General features: G+C 43.4%; 1 protein-coding gene across 33 annotated transcripts in view; it reads right to left on the bottom strand.

The window, feature by feature from the left end:
• The window catches only part of MAP2 (microtubule associated protein 2), a 237,265-nt gene extending 231,532 nt beyond the window's left edge, over positions 1-5,733 (bottom strand). For 26 of the 33 annotated variants that reach the window (XM_048310160.1, XM_048310170.1, XM_048310156.1 and 23 more), the window contains exon 1: positions 5,658-5,733. The gene's annotated coding sequence lies outside the window, so the exon portion shown is untranslated. The remainder of the gene's footprint in view (positions 1-5,657) is intronic. The other 7 variants (XM_048310195.1, XM_048310196.1, XM_048310202.1 and 4 more) reach the window with 3 other exon arrangements.
• Positions 5,734-15,128: the final 9,395 nt, after the last annotated feature.

Here is a 15,128-nt window from a genome sequence, read left to right as displayed (position 1 = left end):
GAGGAGAACAAAAAGAGAGAAACTGAGCTGTACCTCAAACTCACCTGAGGCTCCTCTGGGCACAGCCTGGACAATACCGTGGTTGAGAGGTGGAAGAAGGCCAATCCATCTTTGCTCACAGCCAGCAGATACAGGATTCTGGCCCAGCAGTGAAGCACACAGGCCACTTCTGAATGTCTACAGCATTTTCTACTATTAATCTCTGGATCAAGTCCAGGCATCTGCCTGGACCAAGACAGGAGTTTTCAAAAGCATGTCCCAAATGGTGTTCAGAACCTTCATAATATGTTTTTATTTTGAGACATTTCCTAGCTTTGTTCATCCAAGATCAGAACCTCAGGAAAAGTGGCAAGTTTTATATAGCCAAGCAGCTGTTCTAAGAGATAATCTATGTTCCTAAAAATAGAACTGACAGTTCCTAGTTCTAAACCAGTAACCAGCCCCTATCATTCTCTCCAGAAAAAAAGAAAAAGTGAACACATAGGGTTAATTGAATCAATAGATCCTATAATTAAATGCTGCCAAGTTAGCTGACATGATTGGACTGCTGGGTTTGGTTTCTTTGGGGGGTTTTGTATTGTTTATCCAGAGGTTGCATATGCTTTAAATACAACTAATTTTGCAAATAGCTATTGAAATTTAGTTTAAAACTCTCTCAGGGAATAAAATGACAAGTTTCACAGAGAGAAAAGTAACTTTCATAGACTCAACTCACTGGAAGCTACTGCAATCTAACTGCCTTACAGCTACAAGAAGTACTAAAAGAAAGAAATCTTCTTACTTCTTGCTGGAGGCTTGACACAAGAAAAGAAATATTCCTCAGGTCCTCATACCTATGAGTGCCAATTCTAAATGAAGGAGAAAAATTTGCTAGAGGACCTTAATTCTACCTACAAATCCGTAACTTAAGAATTCTCAGGTATAAACTGATTATTTCCCTGACGGTGAAAAGTACCCCAGATTTTTAATAAACAGAAAACAGATCTGCAAATGGCATTGTCTCTTTCCGGATGGTGCAAGTCAGGTGATTCAATGAACTCATCACAGTATTCTGATTTTCTCGACTTAACACTGCTGGTTGTAATAAGGCCATTGTCTCCCTTATACTATATGAACCACATATATATTTTATCTGAAAGCACCATGTGCTAAAATAAATGAATAGTTTCTGTGGTGTAATAAATAGTCTCAGTACATCACAGAAAGTTAGAAAAACATGTACTTTAAAAATGCTAAAAGAGAAACAGCATACCATAGCATTGGTCAAGCCTTTCAACCAGCACTAACCTGTCTCACAGACTTCAGAAAATAAAGAGAATAGCTAAATTTTTATATCATTGAGATTGCCAAAGCCACACCTTTTCACCATAATTCCTTTCAAACTGGCACCCTAACAAAGATACAGGTTACTGAGTACAAACACTAACACTCTGAAGCTGATGTCTGTTATCCCTTTCTGCCACCTCCCCAATCAAGACAAAAGAACAAAGATCAGTTTCATCTGCGAGACTGCTGTAGGGAAAAACAGCACTGAGTGTAAAACCATAAGGATTAGCTCATCTTTTCTCCTTAATACAACAGCAAACAATTAGTGTTAAAGTAAAATGGGTCAGTCAAGATCTCAAATCCTCTTAACAGCTAGTACAGTAACCCATGTGGCCACAACAGTCCAAATTAACCCCATGGATACATCAGTTCTTTCCTCCAATACCTAGAAAGCAATTACAAATGTCACTTTGAACGTCCTTCTAAAACAGCCTCATATAGTTTAGTAGCATAACCTGTGATTAAACCTTCCCATGAAATAAAACTTTTTCGACTTCGGCAGGCAGTTTAAACCACCTCTGTTTTCCAGCACCAATCCTCTAAATCAGCTCCACCCTATGGAAATCAGTCTCATCCTGTTTTTTCTTATTAACTGAGATGCAGTACAGAACCGTTGCTAATAAGCACACCTGTACATGAAGCAGAAGGATTGAAGAAAAAGAACCAGCCCTAAATATGTCAAGACTCACCCATACTCAGCCTTAGTGTGTGCATGTGTGTTTGGGAAGAGATAAGCCATGTAGTGATATCAGAGAACACTGCACATTTCCATGTTTTCTCTGGAGGTACTTGGTATCTCTAAATATCATCAAGGGGTTTACAACACTGAGCCCACATACCGTGAATTTATCCTCTTTCTCTTTTCAGAAAAAACATTCCCTTTTCTGTAAAAACATGCTTAACTTTTAAGCATGCTTACAGCTGACTTTCACGTGCAATTAAGCATGTGTTTGAACTGAATAAATACAGATGGACCAAAACAAGCACCCTTGGGTCTTAAGGAACAATTCTATATATCAGCACATGCATACTTTTATTTCTTCATCAAGTGCACATATGGACTAAGATAGTACAAAACCCAAAATATCTAATCAGATAATTCAGTTTAGAAAGGACCCTGGGAAGTCACCTAGCCTTAGGACCCCTATTACACCTTTCCAAATTTCTGGTCATTATTTTTGTGCATGTTAAGTGCAACACTCCCTAATCCCTTCCTAGTTAAGGCTTCAGTTCAGCTTCAAGTGTCCTGCAGCCAGAAATGCCTCTTCTGGAACCCAAATAATGCCAAGGGGTGGGTTTTTTTTCCTTTGACTGAGAGACAGAAGTTTTACCAGATCAGTTCTCAGCACAGCCACTGCCCGCACTATAGGCAAAGGATCTGTAGGGAACTCAGGCTTTAGGCACCAGCAGAACTTTTGTTTTCCTTTCTTAAGCTGATTATAATTTGTCCCACCATGGCAGATCAGATTTCAGATCTTACATATGCTGCAGATGTGTTACAAGCTCTGTCAGTACCTCGTGCCTTTGCAGACACATTAGTAATCAAGAGGTGACTTTCGCAAAGCCACCATCATGAAGTCCTCACAACCTAAATTCTTTTTGACTTCTTCATCTTCCAACCCCATTAAGAAAACAAACCTGTCTCCAACACGTGCATGACATGCCACACTGGGCGGTGAAGCTGAAACAGCCCAGCAGAATCTGCAATGGGCCTCACCCGTTTCTGTGGTTAGATATTTCTAGCAACTTCTACAGTTGTTAAGTGAGCACAGTGCCAGAGCTAGAGGGGGCCAGAGCCCACTCTGGTGTCAGCACACATAGCAAATGTTTCCTCTGTGAATCCAGGTATGTGGTTTAGCAAAGGGTAACTTGTACAGAAAGGAGCATGACACAAACTGAAAGCGAAAGGTATGCTTCTGGAAAAAAACATCTAGCAACAAGGCAATTCTTAGCCCACAGACTGCAACAATTCATTTAGGGACTGTTGTGATCAGGTCACTCCTGCCTTGGCACAGCACCTCAGGGGTCATTAAATTACAACTGTTTCTGTATTATCCAAACATATTAAAGTGGGTATGGCATAACATACTGTAACAATCACATCAGACCTCTAAATCAAGGCTGCAAATGCTGCTTTATGTAACAAACTGCATTATAAGCACAATGATCTGCCCTCCAGTGTGCTAAAACTCTCCACAGAAGAACAGCAACTTTTAATTCTCAGGATGACAGCTCTTTGGCTTCTCTCAAACACCCACAGGCAATGTGCAATATGGGTGCAACAAATTGAAAAGTTCCATTAACCAAATCCTGTCCCTTGATGAGATAAGAAAAGATGAGAAGAGATAGAATTTATGGCACCATGCTCCACTGCTGAGACCACCCCTCTTCTCAGAGCCCTGTGCCAGGGCACACCTTTGTGTTTCATTTCCATGCAGAATAGCCTCACTAAGCCATTTGGGTTATTTTCAGTGTGTTACTTTAGCTCACCTGCAAATGCCTGAGCTCCAGGAAACTGGTACCACCTTAAGACTGGGGTCTTGCCCACTGCTGAGTGTCTTGCAAATTAAATATGCAGTGAGGAATTTGGTGTTTCCCAGTCCTAGGTGCTACAGGGGTGAGTTTGGGCTCCGTTACACATATCACACTTTCAGAATATCAGCTGCAGAAATGAACAACCACCCACAAACTTAACTGGACTGCCTTTACGCTAACTGAAGAGAGTTTGTAGCACACTCATGGAAATAGCCCATTCTTTCACTGTTCGTGAAATCAATTCTTCGTGATCTATGACGTAACGCAGGGGCAACTTCACTATGTCATGCCCTCTCAGCACATTCTCTTCCCAGGCATGGGCTGAGATGCTGTGATTACACCATCCAGTCAGGTGGGAAGTGAAAGAAGCTATAGAAAATAAATACATTCTGCAGCTGAGCCTCTTCTTGGGTCTATCCCCTATGAGATCTGTAGTCTAGACATCCCTGCTAGTCCAAACCAGCGAAGGTGAAAAGAAACAGGTTCTTTCATGGAAAGAAAAGCAAAGGTTTGTGGAGCAAATGGGAAAAAACAGAACCAAAAAGATACGTGATTCAATCTCATATGGAAGAACCCTTCTGAAAACAAAAGGGACAGGTTTTCTGAACAACAAGCAGCACAAATGCTGGACAGCAAGTGACTTTTTGAGACAGGACGGAGTATGATTTATTGACATGACCACAGAGACACGATAGATTACAAAAATGTATGCTAGAAACCTAGAATAAGTAAGACTTACAACATATGTGTGCATACATCCCATTCTACTGCATGACTCTATGTTAATGCTCACTTACAAGTGAAAACCTACTACTCTGTCTCAGGAAGAACCCTACATGAAAATCACCAAAAACACAAGAGAATATTTTTATTCAGAGGAAAATTGAAAGTTCCTGCTGAGCCCAGGGAAATTAACCATGTCAGTATCTTCCACACGGAGATCAACTCTCCCGGCATGGGGCACACCCCCTTCTTTCCCGAAGGTGTTCCATGAAGCACATCTTATCCAAAGGGCAGGTCGGAGTGTCTCGAATGAGTACAGGACAGATGAAGGCGAGCACGGTTTATTTGGTGGGTCGGTGCAGCACCATGGCAGCGCAGCGCGGCACACGCCTACGGCTCCTACCTGCAGCCATCCGAGCCAGGCACATTTTACATCATTTTCTCTTACATAAAAAGGCTTTGTTCGCCGCTGGGCTCCCGTGCACGGCTGTTTCCTCCCTGATCCATGCAATACAGGGAATCATTTTTTTAGGTGGGGTTTTTTTTTCCCCTCCCCGATGCAAATTAACAGCGCTTACAGCCCTCGCACCCCCTCGCCTCACACAACGTTCTTTGTTCAGCCGCGCAGATCCCCTTAGAAAAGCTTAAGGGTGGGGGCAGGAGAGGACAGAGGTTCACATCCTCCAAAGGGGTTTACAGCCTGGAGATTCTTAGAGACCTCAGAAGCAGCAGCCCCGATGAAGGTAAAACGGGCGTTACCGGGGACCGCCCCACTCCACTTTTACCTCCGGGAGGTCGGGGGGGGACGACCCGTGGAGGACTCCGGTCTGGGTCCGGGAATGAAGGGACCAAAGAAGGACCGAGACCGAAGGACGGAGGGAGGGAGGGAGCACCCGCGGGACCCGGCCGGCACAAGCCCCCAAAAAAGGGCTCGCGACGGCCGTAAGGCGGGAAGCGCGCGCGGCTGCCCCCCACTTCCCTGCATTCCGGAGCGGCGTCGGCCCCGCGCCCCCGCCCCGCCCGTCTGTCCGTCCTCCTCCTCCTTCTCCGACGGGGCTCGGCACGGTCCTTACCTGAGCGTCACGGCGGCTGCCGGCAGCGACGGGGACCCAGAGGACGCGCCGTACCCGGCTCAACCCGACCCGCCCCACCGCTCTCGGGGCTGTCGCCGGGACGCGGCCGCCTGCACGCCGCGAGCCCCCGAGACCCGCCCCCGGCCCCGCCCCGGCCCCGCCGCCGCTCCCGCAGGGCCTCCGCGCCTGAGGAGGTGGAGGAGCGGCCCATCGCTGCCGCCCCGCCCCACCCCGCCCCGCCCCGGCCCCTGCATTGCAGAGACACCGACGCTCTGGGGCACCCAGCCCGCGCCCAGCCTCTAGCTGAGCCGTGTCACCGTGTCTGGCCCTGCCCTGCTCCTGGTAGAACACCTTCCCGAAACCCCCTCACCTGATTTCATTTGGGTCTTCCAACGCTGCAAGTCCAGCTCAGTCTCATTCCTCTTTTTCCTCTGGAGAAAGAGAGCAAATAATAGTGAGATCGGTGAAAAAACGCGTTTACAACACCCTCAGACACCGCGCTCCTGCTCACTTCCACACTTCTTTCATAGGGCCGGGCTTTCCAGCCATTTCCTGGAATCCGGCAATAAAAGATGTCCTATTATTTTGTCACCACATTCTCGAACTGAACTGTCCCCCTCCGGATGTCCATTACAGTTGCTATACTCCAAAGTCATTCCTCCTGCAATATCGCTGATGTGGTAGGGCTACAGGATCAGCTCATCTCACCTGTTATGGCCAGAACAATGTCATTTCAATCAACCTGTGCTGGAGATGAAAGAGTAAAATGCTGCTTTCTTACCTCTTCTATTTCCTAAGCAAATTTTAATTTGTTAAGAATTCATGTGCATAAGTCAGTCTGTCAGAATCATAACCAAAACTTCTGAGTATGTCATGTATGTATTAGCCTCTAATAATGTTTTGAAGGTCCTACATTTTGATTCAGTAAAGATAAATATCTTTATTTTTCTTTATATTTGGGGGCCTAGATTGCACACTGTTATCCATACTGCACTGGAATAACTTTAAATGTTAATTTCAGTTTGGTTGCATTTTACTGCATCACTGTGAGCAAGTTATCTATATTTTTTCCAAACTAATTTTAGGTACTCAGCTTGATTTCAAGCATGATTTTCAGGAATACTTGTTTTCTTCATGGGCTTTAGCACGTTATCTAGAAGATTTCACATCTGTAATTTGTGTCTTAGACTGAGTGGTCAAAATGCAGTTCAGGAAAGCCTAGGTCCCACCCTTGCTTCTGTTTCTTCATAAAGAAATGGCCATCCCTCAGCAACTGCTACATATATTCCACATTAACTTTTACATATATTCCATTCACTGTTAATGAAGTGACTTGGGAAGGCCAAATTACTTTGTTAAGTATTTTTGTGTATTTGTAAATCAGGAAATTTTCATTTGAAAAGAGTGAAGACTACAAACATTTCTTCTGGTACCTTTCCTGAGCCCTCCTCAAGCTGTTCGAGAGAACTTCCCACCACTGCTGTTTTCTCACATTTCACCTGTAAATCAGTGCCATGCAGAGGGAGCAGGATTTTGCCAAAATGACAAAGGCATCATGTTCCCTGCTCGTTACTCACCATGAGTGATGTACATCCTTCCAGAGGAGATGCTTTCAGAAGAAATGGATTTGCTGCAGTCAGTCTTTCTCCCAGGCTGCCAGGAGGAAAGACACTGGTTCAGGACATAAGGAATGTGCACCAGTATCCGCAGTACCCTGAAGACCAGCAGTGCCTTTCTCTCTGCTGTTTTCTTTCTGTGCCTCTCCTTGGAGGCCTAGGCATCCATGCAAAGACCTTGATGGATTTCTCCCCACAAGTACAAGAACTTTGTCCTTCCTGTCACCACCTAGATAATGTGAATGCAGGCTTAACATAAAGCCTCATCAGAAGCAGCCCTGTGAGGAAATGAGCAGCTGACTTCATCAAGGAGAAAAAGTTAAACTTCATCCAAATGGAAATTAGATTAATTTAAAGCTTACAATATTTTAAAAAAAAAGGGGGGTGGGGGGGGAAGGACAGCTTATACTTTCATTGGAATCAAATACTGCAACGGGTATCATGGAAGAGATGAAAAGATGTCTTAATGGAAAGACACATACAATACACTGTGCACTGTCCATAAACATTCCTAGAGATCAGAGGGGTGGTGTAACTAACCAGAGACACGCTCAGAATATTCCATGTATGACAAAGAATCCTTGCCTCTAGCTCAGATGCAGTACAGCAGCAGCCTGCCTCTTTTCAGCAGCAGCCTGCAGAGAGAAAGAGAAGGTGAGTCTTGGAAGTTAGTCATTCAGTTGCATCTTTCCTTTAAACAATCATCAAAGATGATGAAAAATAAGCACAGAAAAAAATGGCAGTCACCATTTTCCCCAAGATAATTATCTAGTTAAATTACATTATACTTCATATTAAATATTCAGCAGCAGTGTTGACACTAGATGTTTTAAGACAGAAAAAAATATTTTAATTCATGTTAGAGATATTAAAATGCATGCACATATTTTTATTATAAATATGCATGCAGAGATCAGAAAGCATCACTCCACTAGGCGATAGTGGGAAAAGATTTTTTGTACAAAGGAAAAAAGAATTTTTGTATCACCTCATAAACCATGACCTTTTAAGTAAAGCTTTGAGATACTGAATTATGGATGTCTGTATGGAAGTCTGATAAGTCAAATACAGCAGATTTTTTGCCTGCCTACTAAAAGAAAAAGTAATTACATTGTCTATAGCTGTCTTTAGAACAGATTCATTTGAAACCATGTCTGGGAAATGATGTTTTAAAAGGAATTTGTGTTAATACTTTGTCTCTTACTACATAGATAAGTAACAATTCTCCACTGCTCTCCTGAGAGTTTATTGGGATGCAGTAGTGGCAACTTAGGTATTTGGCATCACTTCAGACTGGGGAAGGAAACATTTAATTTCTCAAAAACACAATGACTCAAGCCTTGGCGCCAATGTCACAACATTAGCTGAGCAAACAGAGCAGTCAAGACAAAGTCAGCTTTTATTTATTGATGATGGGAAGAGCTGCGAGCACCAGTGAGGTTAATGAAACAAAGAAGTATGGCTACGGTCCCCTTGCACATTACTTTCAGTGGCGTATTTGCAGTCTGTGGGCACGTTGAGCAGTTTTTTCCCACCTTTCTCCTTGGAAACACCTAGGTTAAGGTGACCGGGAAAGGCAGGGCTCCCGCCTCGGCATTGCTGGGATGTTTTCATGGGTTGGAAGACTAGGGTCCCTCTAGTGCCCAACAGAGGCAATTGTGGGGGAAAAAGCGAGCTGGAGAGCTCCTTCAAATGCTTATCAACGGCTAAGCAAAAGAAAAGCTTCCACTGATAATAGCATGGACTTATCCCTGGCTTTGCATCACAAACTATGCTCAATTTTTTTTCTGATTCTGACAAGAAAATCAACTGTATCTCATCAGCTCATATAGTAACATTTCCATGTAAAAGCCTTCCTTTTTCTGCCTGTCTCCCATTTGATTACATTTACCATTCGAAGATTATTTTGAGATACTATGTGTTTGTAAATGTAAATGTCTCAGATTGCTACAGGAAAGCTTTAAGCAAAGGTGAGGTCTGGCCCAGTGGAAGAACTTGTACAAGAGCAATGCTGCCTTTTTAGATTTAGTTATCTTTGGTCTTTTTGTCCAAGAGACTCTAAGTACGCATGTGAATTATGATGGAAGAATTAGCTTCAGGGAGCTACACTCTAATTTGGTTAATGCTTTTGATGTCAAAAGCCAGTCTCTGCATTAGAAGTAGAATAATTTGAAAGCAGACAGAGGGTACAAGATACTTGAGCCACTAGCTCCTGGGGCTGCAAGGAGATTAGAATTGCAGTAAAGAATGCACTACAGCAGACACCTTCATTTCTTACTGCTGGGATTGAAAGGAAAGAGGCCCCAGACAATGAACCAATGTGAAAAATGGACTGTATTGGTCCCTTACAGAGTTCATGGTTATGTGCAGAGCTTCTTCCCCTGTCGTTTACCTAGCCCAGCTACTTTTTCCTCTCAGCTCTTTAAACTTTGTGACATTTTGGTTATGGGGCTGATTCCTCCGTGGAAGAGAAGAAAGCTTGATGTCAGATTTGCTGTGACATCTCACAGGATGTTTTGTAAATATATTCAAAATGAAGTGAGGAGAGTACTGATCCCTGCACAATCCAGCTGTAGAAAGTTCTTAACCTAAACCAACTTCCACTGCTTTAACGCATTTTCTGGGGCACAGAACAGCAGTTCATCTATTAAATTTCCATCTGAACAAGAAGAAAAAACCCAAACTCTCTAGGAAAATAAGTTTTGTTGCTCTTGACATTTTCTAGTTAAAGGATGATGATTGCGAGGAAGTTTCAGGTTGGGTTATTTGTTTTGCCATCTCTAGCTTCTCGCTACTACAAGCATTGCCTTCTTTGTCTATCTTGAGACTTGTGGGAATAAAACTAATGCACCGTTCAGCCTTACCTGGTCTTCTAATGAAAAAAAATTAAAACCTTCTGCCTACTTACAGGACAAACAGAAGATAAACAGAACACACAGTAAGTTTTATGTAGTGAAATCTCTTTGCACATTGAATCTCTAGCTAAACTACATGAAAAATTTGCTTTTCAAAATAAATATGATGTGTAAGTTACTGAATAGTCAAATGGTCAGAATACGAGGAATATAGTATTTCTGAGATTTAATTTCCTGTTCTAGGGTGTGTTGGTTTAATAAAGCCTGGTTTTTTGGTGGGGGGGAAGCCACAGAGGCGGCTTCTGTGAGAAGCTGCTCGAAACTTCCACTGTGTCCAACAGAGCCAATCTCTGATGGCTCTGAAGATGGACATGCTGCTGGCCCAATTAGAGAAGTTGGTAACGCCTCTGTGATGACACATTTAAGAAGGAAATCAAAACCAGGGGTGGTGAGGTGCTGCGACTGGGAGTATCTCAGCAGCAGCCGCGGCCGCCTCAATCTCGGCACGGCCTGCCCCACAGTGAACTTTGCCTGTTTGGCCACTTTTAGCCAGCCATACTGCAGGCAGAAGGGCATGGACGGCAGCAGCGGCTTCTCCTTTTTGGTGCCCCGCGTGAAGAGAGGCATTGAATGGTGCCAGTGCTGTGGTGGCCGCAACCACCAGCACAGTTGTGGCGGGGGCCATGTGGCCAGTGACGAAAACATGGCGAGCAATTCCTCCACATAGAACCTAGATGAGATCAACTTCTTCGTGTTGCGAAATCCTGCAGAAATCTTTGAACTGGTGGAATTTGTTGGCAATGGTACTTAGTAACAGCAGGTTTTTTCTTCTTAGTCGGAGAAAGAGGAGGAAGTGAGGACATGTGGAGAAAAACAATATGGTGACACCAAGGTCAGTGGAAAGGAAGAGGGGGAGGAGGTGCTCCAAGCATCAGAGTCAAGATTTCTCTGGAAACTGGGGTGAGGACTATAATAAAACAAACTATTTCCCTATAATCCATGAAGTTCACGGGGGATGCAGAGATCCGATCATAGCTCGCGGGAAAAGTGCTCACGCCGGAGTGGGTAAATGCTAAAAAAGCTGTAATCCAGTGAAAGATCTGAACAGAGAGAGAGGGCCCTTGCTTCTAGAGATAGAGGGCCCTTGCTTCCAAACTAGATCAGCTTATCCTTAAAAAACTCCACCCCATGGACTAAATGAACCACGCCATGCAGTTTCGGGAAGACGGTTTTGCCCGTGGGAGGGACTCACGTTCCAGCAGGTCGGGCGGGACTGGTGCTCCTGAAATTAGAACCATGCTGGAGAGGTTCACGGAGAACTATATTCCGTGGGAAGTACCCCACAGTATAGCAGAAGAAAGCCTCCTGTTCCTAAGCGAACTGAAGAAAGATTTCAAGCAAAGAACTGACCAAAACCCTCACGCCCTGTCTCCGTGTGCTGTCAGTGGGAAGGAGGGAGGGGCTGGGGAGGAAAAAGGTGTTTTAAAGCCTTATTTTATTCCTCATTACCCTCCTCTGACTCTGTTAATAATAAATTTACTTTATACCTTTAAGTTTGAGCCTGTTTTGCCCTTAGAGTATTTTCTTCTAATCCTTAACTCAGGCAGCCTTCGTTACGATTTTTGTGAGTACCTGATATTTAAACCAATATCAAACCACAACATAAGGGAAAGTCTGAATTGTTCCAACAGTAGCTACTGAGGATTAAAGACCTTAGAAATAATCTGTGAGATGCTTGCATGCTTGCACATGGGAGCTCATCAGTGCTCTGATGCACTGATAACCTTGTTATATTAAAGTGGAATTTTAGTAAGGCTTTTTAATATGATCCTCTTGTTACATCCAAACATGTAAATGTTACTGCATTTTCCAAGCCTAAAGCTTAAATTATCAGTTGAAAACAGGTTAGCCTAATCAAGTTAACACCACAATATGGGGCAACATAATTCATCTTGTGTTTGGGCTTTGCATTTCTTTTCGCTTTTCTATGAATAAAATACTGATGTTACGTCTTAAGTCATTACAGACAGAATGAGGGGCTATTTTCCCACCATAACTGTGGCTGGAGGTTAAGCATGTATGTACTTGGGCTCTTTCCCATTACCAAACTTCAAACTCGGCCTTGTACTCAGCCTTTGTGCAAGCAACAAACACAGTTGTCCAGTCTAGGTTTGAGAATGGCCCTAGTCTGATGGATAAGCACATCCACCACGTCTTAATGGGGCAGCAATACTTTCCTGAGTTGAAGAAGGTGGTCCTTAATGCCTGAAGACTGCCTGTTGGTTTCTTATGTTATAAAACTGCTCCTTAGCCAGGGTCAGCACTAGCATGAAACTCTAAGTGTCAGTGCCCATGAGTTACCCATTCTGAATTACAGATGTTTTTGCAGGTAAATGCTTGGTCTGGTGAACTGATACATGTTCTGCAATTAGCTCAGCTGCAATGCAGCCTGAGCACTTGAATGTTACCTCCTTAAAGTAGATCTGAACAACTCACAGGTTCAGTGAAGACCAGTGGCTGTAGACACAGTAGCATAGTCTCTGCCATGCCAGCAGGTTGATAAACTTAAATAAAAATATTTCCCAAAAATGGTTGATTGATCTTATTAAATCCGTCATCACTATAGGTAACCAGTAATTCATGCAACATGATGGGTCAATTCACCACTCAGCCTAGCACTCACACAACTACTTCTGTTAGTTGGATTGACATAGACCACTTATTTTTCAATTACATCTGTGGATTTTATCATTTGAAAAGCCTGTACTCCAATTCATTTCACATAGGAAGGTTAACAGTGATGCTTGGGGTGCTCATTCCCATAAGGTACCTCAGCCAGTGATCTAAATGAAAAAAAACTCAAACCAAATAAATATTGAAAGAAGGATTACTTCAGCCTTGAATCTTGGATTCTGACAAAAGAGCTGCAAGAAAAATGTAAAGCACATTATAATCAAGGAGCTGATGGGTGGAGAGGGAAGTATTTCAGATGGTTGTGACACCTATAAACACCCATTGTATGAAGCAACTCCTTGTCATCGCTTGGTATTTCTGATTTTTGAAACGTCTGCAGATGCTTGCGAAGGCTGGTGTGTTGCCATGGATACCATGGTGTGCCGCAGCCTTTAGCAAATGGGCTGATCGGTTTGTGTACCTCCAGAGTGAAAAGAAAGAAAAATCTCATCATTTGTGTGGCTGCTAGCAAAGGGAGCCTGACAGTGAAATGAAATGACTCCACATAATGGTTTTCAGAACCTCCTCCTCTTGGAAATGATGGGGTAGGAAAGAGATGGAAGGTAATGAAGAAAAGGAATGAGGAGAGCTGTCAAGTGTGTAGCAAAACCCTTTCTACATAGCTCAAGGCAAGGTCCTTGCATGATAACATCAGCGATATGGTCAAGAAAAATCAATACAAAGTTTTAATAATTCAGTTTCCTAATGGCCTGGCACCTTGGCTTTCTGCAAGACAGGGAAAAGCACAACAAGGATAAAAGGCAAAAAGGAGTGATCAACAGACAACATAACAGAGCAGAATAATTTGCTTTGAGTGATACCCTGGGACCAAGCAATGGATATGCATTATGAAACTAATATTTAGCTGGTGGTCAAGTAATACCTTTACCTGGGCACAACTCCACTGCTAAGTGAGAGGCAAAACAGGTTTAGAAGTGACAGGCAAGTGAGTATACAGGAAAGCGATAAAAAACCTGGGCAGTGTTCCAAACTCTGACTCTTTTCTTGACGTTAGAACAACTCCATAAATTGCACATATATGGCACAAGTCCCCATGAGCTGAATTTCCATACATTAATGCAGTATCTTATTAGGCAACAACACAACGTTGTCCCACTTGATTACAAGTTTTGGGGTTTTGCCCTGATGTTCTAAAGGGATCACATCACCATGTATTTCACCAAGAGTTTTTCTTGGTTTTGAGTTTAGGGGTCAAAAAGCACTAACACTTTCACAGGAGGGATTTGTTCCTCGCTACTTACATATATGCTTAAGCTGCTAATAAAAAATTATAACAATGTGAAATCACCCTTGGTGCACGTTTTCCCAGTAGCACTGTGTCACCATATATGAACCAGAAATCCAGCGCACAGTATTTTATAGTGAGCTCCTCTCCTCTTAACTGATCAGGTTTTGTTCATGTCATTTCTGTGTCTTAAAACATGGGGAAAAGTGTTGACCCCTTCATGGTCAGCTATGGTGTCTCCTCAAGCTCACATCTGCAATGCAAACACCAAGAGCAATCTTCGGAGACAAGATGAAAAGAAAACCAAAACTGCAATCCTTGCCCTTCCCACAGGTCCCCTTGGTCTGGCATCACACTGGAGGTGTAGGAGGGAACTTGTTTGCTTTCGAGCTACAGACCAACACAACCAGTTGCTCCAAGGAAGCTCTTAAGCACAAAGCCATTCCAGCCTCTCCTTGGGACCTTGCTCTGGTGATGGTCCAGCACTGTTCAGCTGATGGCTCTTATCTCTGTTTCCTGTTGCTAACTCACACTGAAGGCAGCTGAACCTCAAGAAAATCTTTTCCCAGGCTACCTCTCCATACAAGCCCCAGCCACAGTCACCACAAAGCTGAAGCATGAGTCCTACTAGATGCTGCTGGAGGTTTGGAGAAACCTTCTATTGCATTCAGATGAACTGTTACTAAATTCAGCTGTTGAGCTGAGCACTCACCTCCAGACTGTTAATTAATGTTGCTACATGTCTTTCACATGTAGCTGCTGTGGAAACCAAAGATGTGTCCTGGGCAATTGGTGTCACTCATTTTCATGAGGCTGCAAAAATGCAATCCCAGTTTGTGAAGTTATAAAGTAAGTCCCTTACACAAACTGTCAGGGAAGAGCTGAAAGGTATTGCTGCTGTGGACACAGATCAGTAATAATACGTAGCAGCTATGGCTAGTTCTGCAGTTCACATTGATACTGCATTGCATAACCTGACTCCAGCAACTAGGATTTAACTCTGACAATCACAGTTTTCCCT

This window comes from Corvus hawaiiensis, chromosome 7 (genome assembly GCF_020740725.1).
Source record: "Corvus hawaiiensis isolate bCorHaw1 chromosome 7, bCorHaw1.pri.cur, whole genome shotgun sequence".
NCBI classification, from domain to species: domain Eukaryota; kingdom Metazoa; phylum Chordata; class Aves; order Passeriformes; family Corvidae; genus Corvus; species Corvus hawaiiensis.
Note: the sequence above shows the minus strand (reverse complement) of the source record. Positions and strands in the feature narration are given on the sequence as shown.